Source organism: Dendrobates tinctorius, unplaced genomic scaffold (assembly GCF_039654945.1).
Source record: "Dendrobates tinctorius isolate UK_male_01 unplaced genomic scaffold, ASM3965494v1 ptg000051l, whole genome shotgun sequence".
NCBI lineage: Eukaryota > Metazoa > Chordata > Amphibia > Anura > Dendrobatidae > Dendrobates > Dendrobates tinctorius.
Window position 1 is genome coordinate 8,411,998 of NW_027361719.1, and position 13,974 is coordinate 8,425,971.

Sequence of the window (13,974 nt, forward strand, 5' to 3'; positions counted from 1 at the left end):
CGTGACCTCCTCCTCCTCCCCACAATTCAAAAGGCGTACAGGTACTCTCCCCTTTCGTACGTCACCCACCCCTCTGGCTGTCAGGACAGTGGGCCTGCTATCAGAATATACGGGCTCTACTAATGCCTGGTAATCCTTCCCTCTGAGACCTATAGCTGCCCGACACCAAACATTTCACATCTGGGGGGTATTGCAATGGGGAAGGGATCATTCACTCTGACACTGCCAATTTCTTCCAGAGAGTTCTACCTGTTGTCTTTGCATCAGGGCTCGGATCTCCTTCTGCAGGACTTGTTCACTGGAACCAGCAGTCTCAGCCACCTGTTGCAACAAGACAATAACCTCGGACAGACAGTTTTCAATTACATTTGTACCAAGAGTCATCATGGGATTACATTCACGTCGATCAATATCAACAACTATCAGACCTTGAGACTTTAGCTCTACTCGACCCACTTTAACAGTAATTTCTTTACATCCAGTCTGTGGTAAAGACTGACCATTACTGGCAACTACTGTCAGTTCATCAGTTGGGCCACGGGTAAGTTCTGAATCAGCCCAATACCTCTTGTAAAGAATGTACGGCATAGTGGTCACTCTCGAGCCAGTGTCCAGCAAAACGTTCATGGGGATGCCGTCAATCACCACAGGAAGGATCGGTCTCCGTCCCCCATACTTGGCTCGCCAGTTCCTTGGGCCTTGTGGTCCTACTCCTGGGGGTTGGCCCTCTGCCCCACGGGTTGCTTGTTTAAAGGACAAAATCTTGCAAGATGACTGGCCTTGTAGCAGCGACGACAGATGGGACGTCCGTCCTGGTCATATCGATCGTTGTTCCTCCCTCGAAGTGGCGGGGCTCTCCTCCTCCGGAGCCACGGGACATCCTCTGGACTGGAAGCAAGCTGGATCTTTTCTTTGGAGGACACCTGCAGGGACTGCACGGTTTTGGTAAGTGCAGCCATCCCTTTGGTCAACTCCTGGACCTGAAGACGCAGCTCCTTAGTTGGATCTTTATCCAGAGTCTGTGCATCAGCCTCTACAGGGATGGAAGGAAAAGATGTTGCTTCCTGATGGTAGGTGATCGCTGGGCGCCTAGGGGGCACTGGACGGCTGTCAGTTGATTCCTGCAGTACCCGAATAGCCCTGTCCTTAAAATCAGCAAAGTCCAGATCAGGGTTTTGCAGGGTTATGATGCGCAACTGTCCTCTGTGGGTACTGGATAGGAGTCCTTCAATGAACTGCTCCTTTAACAGCTTATCCTCCTCCTTTACACTGTCAGGATCAACTTGCTTAACTGCTCGCAGCGCCTCCTGCAGGTTGAGAGCATAGTCCCTTATACTGTGCTGCGCCTTCTGTTTACAGCCAAAGAACCTTATCTTGATTTCAGCTGCAGTGCGGGTGTCAAAGGTGCTTCTCAGCTTGGCCAGGATCTTTGCAACAGTCTCTTTATCAGTGTCCTGCCAGGCTTTCATTTCTCTCTGCGCTGCACCCGTTAGCTGTCCAATCAGGATATTCACTTTCTGGTTCTCAGACAGAGGGTAGACTTTAAACAAACTGCACAGTCTGTCTTTAAATTCACTCATGGTATGCGACTCACCTGAGTACTGCAGTAGCCAGGCTGCTCCCGGTATGTAGGGCATAGACAGCGGCATTATGTGGACCGCTGCAGCGGGCGCTCCTCCTTGCGGGGCTGCCGGGTTGGCGACGGTGTCCACCGCTGCATTGTTGCTTGGCGCGGACATTCTCTTCCCCCTCTAGTTAACGTTAGCCAGGGCAAGAGGTTGTGTGAGGTCACCGCACCGGCGGCCACTTCGCAGGCCCGACGCTCCGGGTTGTAGGCCTCAGCTCCTCTTCTCGCGTGCTGTCCTCTCTTCCCGTGCGGCACTTCACTTCTTTGCGCTCTGTGGCAGGCTCCGCCCACGAAGGCCTGCCCCTTCTTCCCATGCCAAAGAGCGCGACAATGGCGTCAATTGGCGCCAATTTCACACACAGTCTTTTACACAAACACAAGTCTATGGCACACAGGACCCGGGGGGGGAACCAGGTTCTGTAATCCTGTTCGTGACGCCAAATTGGGTCGCCCTCCCAGGGCTGTGGGGTACTCGGTACCGGGCCGGTATCAGTGGGATGTGTCATAGCAGCGGTGACCCAGACCGTGGCCCTGGGTGCCCAAGTAATAGGAAGATGTGAATGGTGGAATGTAGTTAGATGAATAGTTCGTGACACCACCTGTGGTGCTCGGCAATGGAGGTGTTAAGCCGACGCTGCAAACAGATCCTCCGGGACAGATGGTGTGGTGCGGCAAAGATGTAAAAGCTCCCCACAGGTGAAGCTATAGTCCCAGGGCAGTGTAGATGTGGTTGGCACAGGGATGTAGCAGTGCCGGAAAGGTAGGAAGCAGATATGACACAGCAGGGTGCAATTTCTGTGCCTTTACTTGATAACTGCAGTCCAGGTCCTGATTACAGATGGTATTGGAGCAGGCTAGCCTGGAAACAACTCAGGGATTCTCTCTCAGCAGATGGGCTGTGCAGTCTCCTTACTAGCGCTTTTAAGTGTGAAGATCTCCTACTACTGAGTTACACTGGAGTTCCTCCGGACAGATGTTCTCAAGAACCTCATTTGCACGGCAGACAGCTGTAGCCTATCTCGGGGACTTCTCTCTCCTGAATCCTGGCTCTCTATCCAAGCTGCTGTTGTGCCCTCAAGTCTTAGATGGGAGTAGGGCATTTACAGCCTCCTACTCCTCTGGTGTCTGTTGCAGGACCGTTAATATCCGTACAACCGTAGAGACCAGGCTCCAGTTCATGCGCTCTCTCCAGAGATGAGCTCGTCCTCTGCGCTCTATCTCAGCGCTCCTTCCACACGTCTGCACACTTCACCCTCTGCAGACTAACTGACCACTCCTTCTCTTGGCCCTCAGAGAGCACTCCTCCCCTTAATCCCGGTTAAGAGTTCCCCCTGCTGGCCTGGAGTGGAACTGTGTTGCATGCATAGATTGACTGCGAGAGAGACCCATCATTGCCTCCAAGCCTGGCATTACCCTCCCCTGGAGGAAAGCAAAGCCACTGTGGCGACCATACTCCTGGGGGCGCCGCAGCTGCAGTATACTTCATGAGGAGGGCTGCATTATACTCTGAGGGGGCTACATTATATTCTGTGGGGGGCTGCATTATACCCTATGAGGGAGCTACATTATATTCCATGAGTGGGGCTACTTTTTATTCAATGAGGGGGCTACCCCAACCCCTGCTACATAATTAAGATGTGCACTACCTTATATTATATCCTGATATTAGCGTGTTTTACCTCACAATAGGTAGTCTTGTATTTATTTCTATGTAGCTACATAGTGGGCCCCAAGAATGATTTTCTTTGGTGGGCCCAAGGTGCTCCAGTCCGACGCTGTTTCTGACTTAGAGATTTGGTGCAGTATGTCAATTCTTTCAGAGTTTTTGCTGCCGATTTCACCCATACTAATGAGTGGGGGAAATGTGCCCACCAAAAATATCAAATGCATCAAAATGCACCTATTTTACGCAGCGTTTTTCCTGCCAAGAGATGCAGAAATTTCAGCACAAAATACTTAATGTGTGCACATACCCTACAGTTCAAGCAAAGTGGATGGGATTTATAGAAATCTTGCGGCCACTGAGTTTTAGTTTTGTCTTACTTAAAGCGTAAACTGACCCATGGTACGTGTTTCATATCTGCAACATTGCAATTCCTCTTGCGGGTACGCTGAATTTTATGTGCAGATTTTTATTATAGACTTACATTAGATGAGGAAAAAAATCTGTAGTAAAAAATGCACACTTTTTCATTGTGTGTCTGTCAGAAATGTATAAAAAAAAACACATGTAATCCGCAAGTGACTGTATCAATAAAGTTTTGTCAAAGCCAAATATCAGGAAGTATCAAAAACAAAGCAGCTTTATTTAAAACATGACTCATCAACAAGAGACAAAAATTGCAGCATTAAAAATGCAATGAAAAAACACAAATAACGGGAATCTGTCACCTCATTTTTGGCCTATCAGCTGCCGGCACCGCCATCAAGTGCTTATCTACAGCATTCTGTAATGCTGTAGATAAGCCCCCGATGTAACCTGAAAGATAAGAAAAATAAGTTATATTATACTCACCCCGGCGTCCGGTCCGATGGGTGTCGCGGTCCGGTGCCTCCCATCTTCTAGAGATGATGTCCTCCTTCTTACTTCTGCCGTGGCTCCTGCGCAGGCGTACTTTCTTTGCCCTGTTGAGGGCAGAGTAAAGTACTGCAGTGCGCAGGTGCCGGACCTCTCTGACTTCTCCTGGCGCCTGCGCACTGCAGTACTTTACCCCCGGTGAGTGTAATCTAACTTGTTTTTCTTCTCTTTCAGAGCATTTCAGAATGCTGTAGTTAAGCCCCTGATGGCGTAGGCCGCATCTTATAGGCCAAAAATGGGGTGACAGATTCCCTTTAGTAGGTGTAGAAATGGTGCAGAAATTCTGCATCATCAAAGACTCAACAAAAGCTCCTTGTGGGAACATAGTCTTACTGTTCTGATTCATTTCTTGCGCAATTCTTTATGTGTGGCTCCAAATCACAAAATATATTAGCGTCCCCACTCTGAGCACTCATTCACTTAGGAGAGGTGTTTACAAGGAAAATGTATGGCACACAGCACTGTACTACTCCGCCACAGGCACGTGTGCCGCCACATTGTTTCACCGTACAGCACCCCCTAACACATCAGTGGCACTGAAGCTGAAAATTACCATCATATACATTGGGATATATGCATTTATTTTCTTCTTCACTGTACACCAGCCCCTCCAGTCCATTAGCACCTTTACCAAACTTATGTCAGGTTCACATTGCGTTTGATCCCTACGTCAGTGGCTCCGTCGGGTCTTACGCCTTAGGATATGTGCACAAGTTGCAGATTCTGGTGCGGATCCACAGCGGATTTGGCCCTACGGATCTGCAGCAGATTCTGCTGTGGTGTACAGTACCATTCTAACCAATGCAAAATAAAAACGCTGTGCACAAAATTCCGCAGCATGTCAATTTGTTTTTGCAGATCTGCAGCTGCGTTTTACATTATGGCACATACAAAAACCTGTCTCTCAGGCTTCCTCCCGGAAACAGAGGGTGCAACCCTTTCAGTTCCGGAGCAGGCATGCAGGTACCATGGTCCGGTCCACCTGCTTACATTCTCCCTCTCTTAAAGCTTGCCACTCCACGGGTGAGCTTCCGTCGTACTTCAGGACGCTCACTTGAGGGCGTACAGCTGCCCACTATTTTCGTAATTACTCTTTCTCTCCAGAAGCACAAGGGAGAAAGTTTACCACATATCCGTACAGCCAAAACGCACTAGAATACGCATCAAATCCGCTGGAAAATCGCAATGAATCCGCATCAAATCCACAGGAAAACAGTGTGCGGATGCTCTGCAGAAAAATCTGCAGGCTAATCCGCAACGTGTGCACATACCCTTAATCCCTGGAAACCATATGGCTCCCAGCCGTCTCGGATCTAGGGTTCTGATTTGAGTGAGCTGCCCCAGAAGAATAGGACAATATCCCGACTTCGACTCCCTCTCTGTGATGTCTCTTCTGCCAGCATCACTGCTTTGCAGTTCCTCCTCGGGAGGCAGGCCGCATCACTGCTCTACATACTTACATTTAATTATAGCACCACTGCAGCGGTTTATTTTTTCCATTTCTTAGAGGTCATGTACGATATTTGAGTGAAATACATGTAGTTACACACACACACAGGCAGCCGTTTCACTTGTTTTCAGTCATGGTTTTTTAGCACACATTGTTAGGTCTTATTCAGGTTTGGCATGAAGGTCTCAAGTCACTGCGTGACTTGTGAATCCTTGCATAGCGCCCTATCAGGATTCTCTGGTGCAGGGAGCAGGAAGTCATGTCACCAAAAGTTTGCAAAATACATACTTCCGGCCATACTCTGCCTTGTCTGCTACGTTGCTTACAGAATCATTGTTCTCAAAACACCCTTACGGTGGGACGGAGCACCAAGTCGCTGACTCCGTCACTTACCCCAGCAGGCCACGGGTATCATTAGAAACATGAATCTTGTAGTAAATCTTCCTTTCCTCCAATATTAGTAATATATCCCATCTGGTTCTTGGGGACAGGGACAACATGGGCCTGTGTGATTTCAAATGCCAGGGCTGAATTTCAGCCACAGTCCGTACCTGGATGTTAGGATCACAAAAAGTGCATGTAGGGGCACTGAATGCATTGATCTTCATGTATACAACATGCCTTTCTTTATGGACATGTATTTTAAGCAGACACATTACTGTTTGGTTTTAGCATTTTGAAATAAGGTATAACAAAACAACTTAGGTCCAACAATTTCCAGCATAACGGAGTCCATTTGAAGCTTATTGAGAAGCAAACTGTTTTAATTCCCAAATAATCTATTTGTTAAGGTTGAAGAGCTGACAAGGGGTCCTGTGCCAAATGCGCATCTAGGAACCATTCATACAGTACACAAATCTATAGTTCATGTTAATTACAGACTGGACACACACCAAAGCCACAGAACAGTTTCTCTGCACATGCCACTCATGTAGGAGTGGTGGAGCTGGTGGTTTGCTCCCTGATAATCTAAAGTGTTAAATGTATTTGATGTTTATGTGTGTTATAAAGGAAGATACCCACTGGGGCTGCAGTTAGCTTAGACAGGTTTAAAGGCAATCTGTCATTTTTCGACTATGACGTGCTGGCATCGCCATCAGGGGCTTATCTACAGCATTCTGTAATGCTGTAGTTAAGCCCCTGATGTAACCTGAAAGAGAAGAAAAATGAGTTAGATTATACTCACCCAGGGGCGGTATGGGTCCAGTTTTGGTCCGATGGGTGTAGCGGTCCGGTCCGGCGCCTCCCATCTTCTAACGGTGATGTCCTCTTCTTTGCTTCCCATCATGGCAACTGCGCGGGCGCACTCTGCTCTGCCCTGTTGAGGGCAGAGCAGAGAACTGCAGTGCGCAGGCACCAGACCAGGTCAGAGAGGTCCGGCGCCTGCGCACTGCAGTACTTTACTCTGCCCTCAACAGGGCAGGTAAAGTACGCCTGCGCCGGAGCCACGATTGGAAGCAAAGAAGAGGACGTCACCGCTACAAGATGGGAGGCACCAGACCGCGACACCCATCGGACCAAGACCGGGCCGCCCCCCGGGTGAGTATAATATAACTAATTTTTCTTAGCTTTCAGGTTACATCGGGGGCTTATCTACAGCATTACAGAATGCTGTAGCTAAGCCCCTGATGGCGGTGCCGACAGCCGATAGTCCAAAAATGGGGTGACAGATTCCCTTAACTGTAATGGCCGGCTCAGTTTGGGAGCTGGAGCTGAGAGTTATTTTCAAGTTCAGGAAGTGACATAATTAATTAGTTAGTGAGTGGAGAGCATTGTATCAAGCAGCACCCTGAGGTATAAGGCTGCTAGGGACAATGTGGGCCTAATACTCGGGGCAGTGGATTGCCAAAAATACCCTTCCATGTAATTCTGTCTAAGGCCAGGTTCACATAGCGTTTACTGCAGTCTGTTCAACGCATAGCGTTGACGGGCTGCGTTAATGCTACTGCCTTTAATGATTGCATTATGCGATCCTGCTAGCGCAGATGCTTCATGTGCACTAACAGTGATGGACCCTCGGACGCTGCAGACTGCGTCTGAGGGTCCGTCACAGAATGATGGCAAATTGCTAACACATGCCGATTATGGCATGCGTTAGCGAAGCGCTCGTCTATAGCAGTGTATGGGTGCGTTAACGCATCAGCTACATAGTGTTAATGCCGCTGTGTAGCAGATGCGTTAAACACAACGCATTAACACTATGTGAACCCAGCCTTCTAGATAATGTATGTAAAAGTGCTATGGAATTAGTGGCGCTATATTTAAATAAGTAAAATAAATAAATAATAGCCTGGGGAAACCTCAATATGGACGTCGGGTGACTGGGATGCACTCAGCCTGTGAAGCTACAGGGAAAGATGGACTCAGACTACATGGGGCAGAAGGTATTGCTCTCCAAATATACTGCTAGTGGTCAGGGGTGGATTAAGGGTAGCCAGGGTCCGGGGCAGTTCAGACTCTGTGGGCCCCCCTCGTCACGTGACGGGGGTCACGAATCGTAGAGCCACACTCTACATAGAGAATAATGGAGCCTCCAGCACCGACCTCCACCCGCAGAGCCGCACTCCACATAGAGGATAATGGGGCCTCCAGCACCGACCTCCACCCGCAGAGCCGCACTCCACATAGAGAATAATGGAGCCTCCAGCACCGACCACCACCCGCAGAGCCGCACTCCACATAGAGAATAATGGGGCCTCCGGCACTGACCTCCACCCGCACTCCACATAGAGAATAATGGGGCCTCCAGCTCCTACCTCCACCCGCAGAGCCGCACTCCTCAGAGAATAATGGGGCCTCCAGCACCGACCTCCACCCGCAGAGCCACACTCCACATAGAGAATAATGGAGCCTCCGGCACCGACCTCCACCCGCAGAGCCGCACTGCACATAGAGAATAATGGAGCCTCCAGCACCTACCTCCACCCGCAGAGCCGCACTCCACATAGAGGATAATGGGGCCTCCAGCACCGACCTCCACCCGCAGAGCCGCACTCCACATAGAGAATAATGGAGCCTCCAGCACCGACCTCCACCCGCAGAGCCGCACTCCACGTAGAGAATAATGGAGCCTCCAGCACCGACCTCCACCCGCAGAGCCGCACTCCACATAGAGGATAATGGGGCCTCCAGCACCGACCTCCACCCGCAGAGCCGCACTCCACATAGAGAATAATGGTGCCTCCAGCACCGACCTCCACCCGCACTCCACATAGAGAATAATGGGGCCTCCAGCACCGACCTCCACCCGCACTCCACATAGAGAATAATGGGGCCTCCAGCACCTACCTCCACCCGCAGAGCCGCACTCCTCAGAGAATAATGGGGCCTCCAGCACCGACCTCCACCCGCAGAGCCACACTCCACATAGAGAATAATGGAGCCTCCGGCACCGACCTCCACCCGCAGAGCCGCACTCCACATAGAGAATAATGGAGCCTCCAGCACCGACCTCCACCCGCAGAGCCGCACTCCACATAGAGGATAATGGGGCCTCCAGCACCGACCTCCACCCGCAGAGCCGCACTCCACATAGAGAATAATGGGGCCTCCAGCACCGACCTCCACCCGCACTCCACATAGAGAATAATGGAGCCTCCGGCACCTACCTCCACCCGCAGAGCCGCACTCCACATAGAGGATAATGGGGCCTCCAGCACCGACCTCCACCCGCAGAGCCACACTCCACATAGAGAATAATGGAGCCTCCAGCACCGACCTCCACCCGCAGAGCCACACTCCACATAGAGAATAATGGGGCCTCCAGCACCTACCTCCACCCGCAGAGCCGCACTCCACATAGAGAATAATGGAGCCTCCAGCACCGACCTCCACCCGCAGAGCCACACTCCACATAGAGAATAATGGAGCCTCCAGCACCGACCTCCACCCGCACTCCACATAGAGAATAATGGAGCCTCCGGCACCGACCTCCACCCGCACTCCACATAGAGAATAATGGGGCCTCCAGCACCGACCTCCACCCGCACTCCACATAGAGAATAATGGGGCCTCCAGCACTGACCTCCACCCGCACTCCACATAGAGAATAATGGAGCCTCCGGCACCGACCTCCACCCGCAGAGCCGCACTCCACATAGAGAATAATGGAGCCTCCAGCACCGACCTCCACCCGCACTCCACATAGAGAATAATGGAGCCTCCGGCACCGACCTCCACCTGCACTCCACATAGAGAATAATGGGGCCTCCAGCACCGACCTCCACCCGCACTCCACATAGAGAATAATGGGGCCTCCAGCACCTACCTCCACCCGCAGAGCCACACTCCACATAGAGAATAATGGAGCCTCCAGCACCGACCTCCACCCGCACTCCACATAGAGAATAATGGAGCCTCCGGCACCGACCTCCACCCGCACTCCACATAGAGAATAATGGGGCCTCCAGCACCGACCTCCACCTGCACTCCACATAGAGAATAATGGGGCCTCCAGCACCGACCTCCACCCGCACTCCACATAGAGAATAATGGGGCCTCCAGCACCTACCTCCACCCGCAGAGCCACACTCCACATAGAGAATAATGGAGCCTCCAGCACCGACCTCCACCCGCACTCCACATAGAGAATAATGGAGCCTCCGGCACCGACCTCCACCCGCACTCCACATAGAGAAAAATGGGGCCTCCAGCACCGACCTCCACCCGCACTCCACATAGAGAATAATGGGGCCTCCAGCACCGACCTCCACCCGCACTCCACATAGAGAATAATGGGGCCTCCAGCACCGACCTCCACCCGCAGAGCCACACTCCACATAGAGAATAATGGAGCCTCCAGCACCGACCTCCACCCGCACTCCACATAGAGAATAATGGAGCCTCCAGCACCGACCTCCACCCGCACTCCACATAGAGAATAATGGGGCCTCCAGCACCGACCTCCACCCGCACTCCACATAGAGAATAATGGGGCCTCCAGCACCGACCTCCACCCGCAGAGCCGCACTCCACATAGAGAATAATGGAGCCTCCGGCACCGACCTCCACCCGCAGAGCCGCACTCCACATAGAGAATAATGGAGCCTCCGGCACCGACCTCCACCCGCACTCCACATAGAGAATAATGGGGCCTCCAGCACCGACCTCCACCCGCACTCCACATAGAGAATAATGGAGCCTCCAGCACCTACCTCCACCCGCAGAGCCGCACTCCACATAGAGAATAATGGAGCCTCCAGCACCGACCTCCACCCGCAGAGCCGCACTCCACATAGAGAATAATGGGGCCTCCAGCACCGACCTCCACCCGCAGAGCCGCACTCCACATAGAGAATAATGGGGCCTGCAGCACCGACCTCCACCCGCAGAGCCGCACTCCACATAGAGAATAATGGAGCCTCCAGCACCGACCTCCACCCGCACTCCACATAGAGAATAATGGGGCCTCCGGCACCGACCTCCACCCGCAGAGCCGCACTCCACATAGAGAATAATGGAGCCTCCAGCACCGACCTCCACCCGCAGAGCCGCACTCCACATAGAGGATAATGGGGCCTCCAGCACCGACCTCCACCCGCAGAGCCGCACTCCACATAGAGGATAATGGGGCCTCCAGCACCGACCTCCACCCGCACTCCACATAGAGAATAATGGAGCCTCCGGCACCGACCTCCACCCGCACTCCACATAGAGACTAATGGGGCCTCCAGCAGCTACCTCCACCCGCAGAGCCGCACTCCACATAGAGGATAATGGGGCCTCCAGCACCGACCTCCACCCGCAGAGCCGCACTCCACATAGAGAATAATGGAGCCTCCAGCACCGACCTCCACCCGCAGAGCCACACTCCACATAGAGAATAATGGAGCCTCCAGCATCGACCTCCACCCACACTCCACATAGAGAATAATGGGGCCTCCAGCACCGACCTCCACCCGCACTCCACATAGAGAATAATGGGGCCTCCAGCACCTACCTCCACCCGCAGAGCCACACTCCACATAGAGAATAATGGAGCCTCCGGCACCGACCTCCACCCGCAGAGCCGCACTCCACATAGAGGATAATGGGGCCTCCAGCACCGACCTCCACCCGCAGAGCCGCACTCCACATAGAGAATAATGGAGCCTCCAGCACCGACCTCCACCCGCAGAGCCGTACTCCACATAGAGAATAATGGAGCCTCCGGCACCGACCTCCACCCGCAGAGCCGCACTCCACATAGAGAATAATGGGTCCTCCAGCACCGACCTCCACCCGCAGAGCCGCACTCCACATAGAGAATAATGGGTCATCCAGCACCGACCTCCACCCGCAGAGCCGCACTCCACATAGAGAATAATGGAGCCTCCAGCACCTACCTCCACCCGCAGAGCCGCACTCCACATAGAGGATAATGGGGCCTCCAGCACCGACCTCCACCCGCAGAGCCACACTCCACATAGAGGATAATGGAGCCTCCAGCACCGACCTCCACCCGCAGAGCCGCACTCCACATAGAGAATAATGGAGCCTCCAGCACCGACCTCCACCCGCAGAGCCGTACTCCACATAGAGAATAATGGAGCCTCCGGCACCGACCTCCACCCGCAGAACCGCACTCCACATAGAGAATAATGGAGCCTCCAGCACCGACCTCCACCCGCAGAGCCGCACTCCACATAGAGAATGGGGCCTCCAGCACCGACCTCCACCCGCACTCCACATAGAGAATAATGGAGCCTCCAGCACCTACCTCCACCCGCAGAGCCGCACTCCACATAGAGGATAATGGGGCCTCCAGCACCGACCTCCACCCGCAGAGCCACACTCCACATAGAGAATAATGGAGCCTACAGCACCGACCTCCACCCGCACTCCACATAGAGAATAATGGAGCCTCCGGCACCGACCTCCACCCGCACTCCACATAGAGAATAATGGGGCCTCCAGCACCAACCTCCACCCGCACTCCACAGAGAATAATGGGGCCTCCAGCACCTACCTCCACCCGCAGAGCCGCACTCCACATAGAGAATAATGGGGCCTCCGGCACCGACCTCCACCCGCAGAGCCGCACTCCACATAGAGAATAATGGAGCCTCCAGCACCGACCTCCACCCGCACTCCACATAGAGAATAATGGGGCCTCCAGCACCGACCTCCACCCGCAGAGCCGCACTCCACATAGAGGATAATGGGGCCTCCAGCACCGACCTCCACCCGCAGAGCCGCACTCCACATAGAGGATAATGGGGCCTCCAGCACCGACCTCCACCCGCAGAGCCGCACTCCACATAGAGAATAATGGAGCCTCCAGCACCGACCTCCACCCGCAGAGCCGCACTCCACATAGAGGATAATGGGGCCTCCAGCACCGACCTCCACCCGCAGAGCCGCACTCCACATAGAGGATAATGGGGCCTCCAGCACCGACCTCCACCCGCACTCCACATAGAGAATAATGGAGCCTCCGGCACCGACCTCCACCCGCACTCCACATAGAGACTAATGGGGCCTCCAGCAGCTACCTCCACCCGCAGAGCCGCACTCCACATAGAGGATAATGGGGCCTCCAGCACCGACCTCCACCCGCAGAGCCGCACTCCACATAGAGAATAATGGAGCCTCCAGCACCGACCTCCACCCGCAGAGCCACACTCCACATAGAGAATAATGGAGCCTCCAGCATCGACCTCCACCCACACTCCACATAGAGAATAATGGGGCCTCCAGCACCGACCTCCACCCGCACTCCACATAGAGAATAATGGGGCCTCCAGCACCTACCTCCACCCGCAGAGCCGCACTCCTCAGAGAATAATGGGGCCTCCAGCACCGACCTCCACCCGCAGAGCCACACTCCACATAGAGAATAATGGAGCCTCCGGCACCGACCTCCACCCGCAGAGCCGCACTCCACATAGAGGATAATGGGGCCTCCAGCACCGACCTCCACCCGCAGAGCCGCACTCCACATAGAGAATAATGGAGCCTCCAGCACCGACCTCCACCCGCAGAGCCGTACTCCACATAGAGAATAATGGAGCCTCCGGCACCGACCTCCACCCGCAGAGCCGCACTCCACATAGAGAATAATGGGTCCTCCAGCACCGACCTCCACCCGCAGAGCCGCACTCCACATAGAGAATAATGGGTCCTCCAGCACCGACCTCCACCCGCAGAGCCGCACTCCACATAGAGAATAATGGAGCCTCCAGCACCTACCTCCACCCGCAGAGCCGCACTCCACATAGAGGATAATGGGGCCTCCAGCACCGACCTCCACCCGCAGAGCCACACTCCACATAGAGGATAATGGAGCCTCCAGCACCGACCTCCACCCGCAGAGCCGCACTCCACATAGAGAATAATGGA